Below are 6,317 nucleotides of genomic sequence, written 5' to 3'. Positions count from 1 at the left end.
ATCACTACAATGCACCAGCTCACACAGCACTGTCTGTGAGGGAGTTTTTAGCCAGTAAACAAATAACTGTATTGGAACACCCTCCCTACTCACCTGATCTGGCGTCCAGTAACTTCTTTCTTTACCTGAAGATAAAGGAAGTATTGAAAGGAAGACATTTTGATGGCATTCAGGACATTAAGGGTAATATGACAACAGCTCTGATGGCCATTCCAGAAAGAGTTCCAAAATTGCTTTGAAGGCTGGACTAGGCACTAGTGTTGGTGCATAGCTTCCCAAAGGGAGTATTTTGAAGGTGACCTTAGTGATATTCAGCAATGAGGTGTGTAGCAATTTTTCTAAGGTGAGCTCGCGAACTTAATTGTCCGACCTCGTAAGTTCACTAATATGATTTAGAAATAGAGATATTCATAACTGATTAAAACCAGAATTGTAGTCATGTAATTGCAGTCAAATTCTCTCCAAAATCTGTAGTAGTTAGTGAATCTTTACTTAGTGATAGATGCAGACCTAGAAAAGATGAAAGAAGTCCCTGACATCATGGGACTGACTTATAGTGAAAAATACATAGAAATTAAGCCTATTATAATAAAAAATAAACTATATTTTATAATGCCTACTAAAGATAACCACAAGCTATTTGGAGAATCTATAATATGGGGGCCTAAATGATCATGTGGAGCAGGGAATGGGTGCTCAGGGAAATCTTCACCAAGGATGTCATATTTGCTGTTGTACTTGATGGAGAAGAGTACTAAGGAAACAGAGATGAGATAGCAGAATCCCATAATGGCATGGTATTTATGTGAAGGTCTTCAGGTAAAAAGAAGTTTGAGGCTATTTGAGGATCTAATTAAGTCTGTTCTTTAGGAAGATTATAGGTGTTAACCTAAAAATAAAAAGCCAGAGTGCAAGGCAACAAGCATTTATTTGAGATCAAAAAGAATTTTAATCGATGGCATAGAAAAGATGGGAAAGAAAGGAATTTCTATCAGTGCTGAAAAGCTAGGTTCCTCTTTAGCTATACATGGCTGGTTACCAATTCTAAATAATGCCCATAATCATCAGTCCTTGTGGTCAGGAGCTCTGTTTTCCTGCTTGCTTTACAAACAGTTGTTTGTAAGACAATTTTGGTTTGGCCAGAGTCCCAAGGTCATTTTGCTCAGTTCAAACATTCCACAGTTTCAAGGAGTAAGATTCAAGGAAGTTCCCTTTGAATGGTTTCTCTAGCTCTATTTAAAATGACTCCAATTATGTGAAGTTTTCACAGAAGGGAATCCAAAAATTAACTTAGAAATTGAATTTATCCAACAAGAAACAAGAGTGCAACCATCATCCTAAATTACACAATATTATCTATCTTACCAAAATTACCTAAAATTTCCTAGAGCTCAAACATTGTGATCAGATAAAGAACTTCAAACCATAACTATTGAAGCTTTAGCTCCTCAGAGTTAAAGAAACCCATTTTCACATAAATGAACTGCATTTTATTTTGAATGATTGATTTATTCATTATTAATTAACCTATACAATAAAAATATCATATAAAGTTAGTACTTCACATCAAATTCCACAGAGATTTTTGCCTTAAGAGTAAACATTAAAACTGAGTTCTCTTCTTTTTCTTCATTAAGTTTTAAAATAGGGGATAGTTTATTTTATAGGTTGAGTTTAATTTTAATTATAAAGTGGTATTTTTATGACTCTCCTCCCTTAACTGTCATTTTTATTGAATTTTAGGCCATACAATTGGTGTCTTGTAATAGAAATTGCTTTAAAAGCCATCAAATGGAAATCATATATTTTTATCTTAAAAATATATACTTTTGAGATGAATTGAGTTCTGAGTTTTGTATACTTCCTGAGCTCTGTTATGCATTTGAATTTTGGAAAATGTAGCATTCCCAAACTGTGTTGATTTCTTTTCAACCATTAATGTCATAAGGTTAGCTTACCTCACAAAGAATATAAGCTTAGCTTGGCACTTTCAAAACTCTAGAAAACTGAATAATAATGGTATTTTCAACATGAAGAAACATATACTAGGCTACCTCAAATAAAGGCAGGATAAAACATTAATATAGTCAGAAGGTCAGTTAGCCTTTGGAGTACAGTTCATACTGTTCATACAGTTCAGTTTTTATTTATAAAAACAATGTTCTTTGGACAGATTAGAAATTCAAAGCTCATTAAGGCCAATTTTATTAGTCTACATTTTATTTGTTACTTTAAGTTTACTGGGGTGATAATTGTTAGCAAAGTTACATAGATTTCAGGTGTACAATTCTGTAATACATCATCTATATATCACATTGTGTATTCACCACCCAGAGTCTGTTCTCCTTCCATCAGCATATATTTGATCCCCTTACCCTCATCTACCACCCCCCTCCCCCCTTACCTAACTAAACTATTGTCTCTTTCTATGAGTTTTTGTTTCTTCATTTGTTTGTCTTGTTCTTTTGTTGTTTTCAGTTTTATATCCCACAAATCAGTGAAATCATATGGTTCTTAAGGTTAAATTTCTCCCTTGTAAATTAAATAATAAGTTGGTCCATTTTTTCCTTTTCTAATTTAGTCCCAGGACATCTAATAATATTTAAAGAAAGGAAATTATGCTATAATATAAATTAATTTTTAACATGATTATGTTTTAGATATTTTAAAGTAAGTAGCCTTTACTTTTAGACCTAAAAATTTTAAAGTGAAATGCAGGGTAAATTGCAGGAAGGTGTAAAGGACCATTTACTATTGTTGGTAAAATATGCATCGATAGGATTTTACAAAATCTTATTTCCTATTAAAATCATTGCATCAATCAATACCACTTATTTATTGTCTGGTATTGTTGAGTGTAAAGTGAGACATTTATATTTCCATGGATTTATTTACCTTAAAAATAACCTACTTATATTAAAAATACATATAAATGTTACTATAAACAGGATAATAAAGAACTCTAAAATAGACACTAAATAATAGACCCTGAAAATAAAACAATAAACACTAAAATATATTTTTATTTTATTAAATTTATTGGGGTGACCATGGTTAATAAGATTATATGTTTCAAGTGTACGTTTCTATAATGCATCATCAGTATATTGTATTATTTGCTCACCACCCAAAATCAAGCCTCCTGCTGTCACCATATATTTGACCCTCTTTACCCTCATCAACCTGTTTGATATGCCCTCTTTGATATACTAATTTTGATGCACTAAAATGGTTATCCCTATTAAATTTATAAATGATCCAAATGATGTAGTTTTTACTTAAATACATTTATTTACATTTAGGATTTAATATGCAATTATTTATAAATTTTAAAAAATTATTGTTTATCCTTTCAAACATCACAAATAGGTTTTATTTGTCACCATGGAAAGTCTGAATTTTTAAACAGATTCTTGAACTAGAGGCTCATATCCATCAGCTCACTGAACTTTACTTAGCACCTGTCTCATCCCCAGTCATTTTTCCAGAGCTGCTGCCTTCACATGAAGCTCCAGGAGTTTTCCCAATTCAAACTTGGGCTTCTTCAGCTTTTTGACTTTTTCTAACACAGCCATCTTGGAGCGGATACATAGATAGGCAAGCCTTTTCGATGTCTTTTCCAATTCTATCTGGAATTAATTTATTGACCACTTCTCAAGCCCTTGGTCTGCACCCCTTGGGTCATGATTTCTATCATCTTCTGGGTTTGGTGGACCTGTCGATGCTGAGCATAAGAGGTTTTCCAAATCTGATGGTTTTTTAGTAAAAGCAACACTGAATAGATGAAACAAATAACCATCGGTAGTGTTGACATCCACATGCGCTTCAGTCATGGTCTGATGTTTTCTGACCACGGAGCACATTTCATCAGAGGTGTGATCCATGCCGTGGAAATGAGTCAGGCAGGTTTTGTGCCGAACATCCCCAGTAATTAGCTTGAATTTCCTCATACAATGTCATGATTCTGCAGATCTGAGAGAATCACTTCATAAACATGACTCTTGAGACCATCAGATTTGATTTCGATCCCTTGAGTTCTTGAAACTAGTATTTTGCCAATATTTCTTATATTGAACATAGCTGGTACTTTCCCATCATGCTAATCTTTCTTAGAAAACGGCTCCACCACTTTCTTGTTGGCCCCCTTGTGGCCGCCTTCGGCAAGGCACCTCTTCCTTCTGCTATGGGGCTGCTCAGAGCCAAAAGGCTAAAACACAAAAAATGTCATTTAAATTTAAAAATTACATTGTTTTAAGACATTATTGTATTGTATTCAATTAAATAATAAATATTTTATTGTAGAGGAAATTTAAAGATATACAAGCAGCGATATTGGTTTTCTGCAGTAGAAGATGGTAATGCGCTCCTTATGTACACAGTCCTTCCTATTTTCTTTTGCAGTCATTCTTCCCTTGATCTGAGCAAGATATATAATATTGATCAATTTTAAAATTACACTTCACTTAGGGCTATATATCTTCCATTATCATTTCAGGATACATATTTGTGATATGTATGTATGTATATGGGCGTGTTTGTGAGTATAAGCATATGTGTGTACCTTGATGTAAGCATATGCATGTATGTATATCTTAATGTAATCACACGTGTAAATACACATACACACATATATGTATGCAAATAGAATAGGATTCAGTATTTTTCAATATATACTACTTAGAATTAATATTTCTTAGAAGTCTACTTGTTTATGTGGCTGGAGGATAGTCTTTTTGCATAGAAGCTGAGGAAAAATGGATATTAGATTAATGAAACAATCTTGAAAAACATCCCTGAAAAACATTTTTTGTAAACCATTTTATAGATACTACTTTGCAGTATATTTCACTTTATTATTGCATATGAATATATTAATCATTTACACCAAGAAAATGAGCGGTGATGTAGTTTGGGCTACCTGAACTGATCTTACTTTTCATGGATTCTACAGAACAGATCAAGTGACTAGGGTTGTGTTTCCTCACTTTTTGTAAAAATGAAAAGCTTTCCAAAATTCCTGTGCCAGATTCTGACTGTGTTTTTTTCTAAGCCCTCTGCAATGGAAGAGATTTTAAAATTCTTTTGTGTATCAAATCCCTGCTGCCTGAAACCACCTGACTTTATAGAAGAAGAGAGCCTAAGTGAATGAGAGGGTACCTGAGAGGAATGTTTTGTTATGAAAATGCCAGTAATTTCAATGTGAAAGTATCCAATGCTATCAACCCAAAGGTAATATAGTACATATGAAATTCTTTAAAAAGACAACTAGAAATTGGTTATTAATATGTAGATACTATTAATTCATGGTATTCTAAGTATAAATCGTCATATATTTCAATTTAAGGGGATAGCAATTATAGTTTCATTATGCTTAAAATTGACTAAAAGTATGCTATTGTTAAAATAAACTAAGTTTATTAAGAAAGTGTATAATTAAATGTAGGATGATATGTTAAAAACACCAGATCTAGTAAATAGAATGATTATTGTTGCTATTTCTATGTAAAGAATGTCTTTTTTTTTTCCTTTTAACTAATGTCCTGATTCAGCAAGAAATAACTGGAGAACATCAAAGCTATTTGAGGCATTAATGTCATGAAATACAGGGCAGATTCCAGGTTAGAAAAAGGTGAAATCTGTGTGCGAGTTCATAAGTTTTAAAAGCTGAATTAACCCAGTAATCCAAAAATCCACTTGTTCTTTCAGTCCATTTATTTGCGTATACCATGAAGATAGGTAATGTGGGTAAGAGACAAAGGAAATATTTGAGAAAATATAATGTATTTATATACAAATGCTTGAAATTCAGGATAATTAGGATAGTATACACATAATTTTCACCAAAGTAGCAAACATTTATTTTGAACATTTCTGCATATCTTGATATATTTATCCCTCACAAACAAAATATCGCTTATTGTTCTATTCCTCAGTGTTGTGTTATACATGATCAAAAAGTATCTCATTAAAGAATGACATTGCTTTGCATTAGTTCTTCCCAAATCCTCCCTGGGCATGAAACCAAAGAAAAAGCAAATGACAGTTGGTGTCAACTCTAAACAGCTTAGGGCAAACTATTTTCTCAAAACCTATGTAATTTAATTGAAATGCAATATTTCATGAATATTAGAAAAGTAGGCTTTATTAAAAATGGCAGGGAAAAGTGAATGCATGACTGTTTAGAGAAACAAGCAATACAGATTTATTCATTCAATACATCACTGAATTATTTAAAACTCAGCCTTAGCACAAGGTCATGGAATAATTTGGGCAAATAGGTATTTTGCATGATGCATTTCCATAATTCCCCTGCATCT

The 6,317-nt window shown here is 32.6% G+C and overlaps 1 pseudogene; it reads right to left on the bottom strand.

The window, feature by feature from the left end:
* Positions 1–3,401: 3,401 nt before the first annotated feature.
* On the bottom strand, positions 3,402–4,165 carry LOC109371367 (40S ribosomal protein S3a-like; annotated as a pseudogene).
* Between the last annotated feature and the right edge of the window lie 2,152 nt (positions 4,166–6,317).

This window comes from Hipposideros armiger, unplaced genomic scaffold (assembly GCF_001890085.2).
Source record: "Hipposideros armiger isolate ML-2016 unplaced genomic scaffold, ASM189008v1 scaffold_565, whole genome shotgun sequence".
NCBI lineage: Eukaryota > Metazoa > Chordata > Mammalia > Chiroptera > Hipposideridae > Hipposideros > Hipposideros armiger.
The sequence above is the reverse complement of the archived record's forward strand: the minus strand, read 5'-3'. Positions and strand labels throughout refer to the sequence as shown.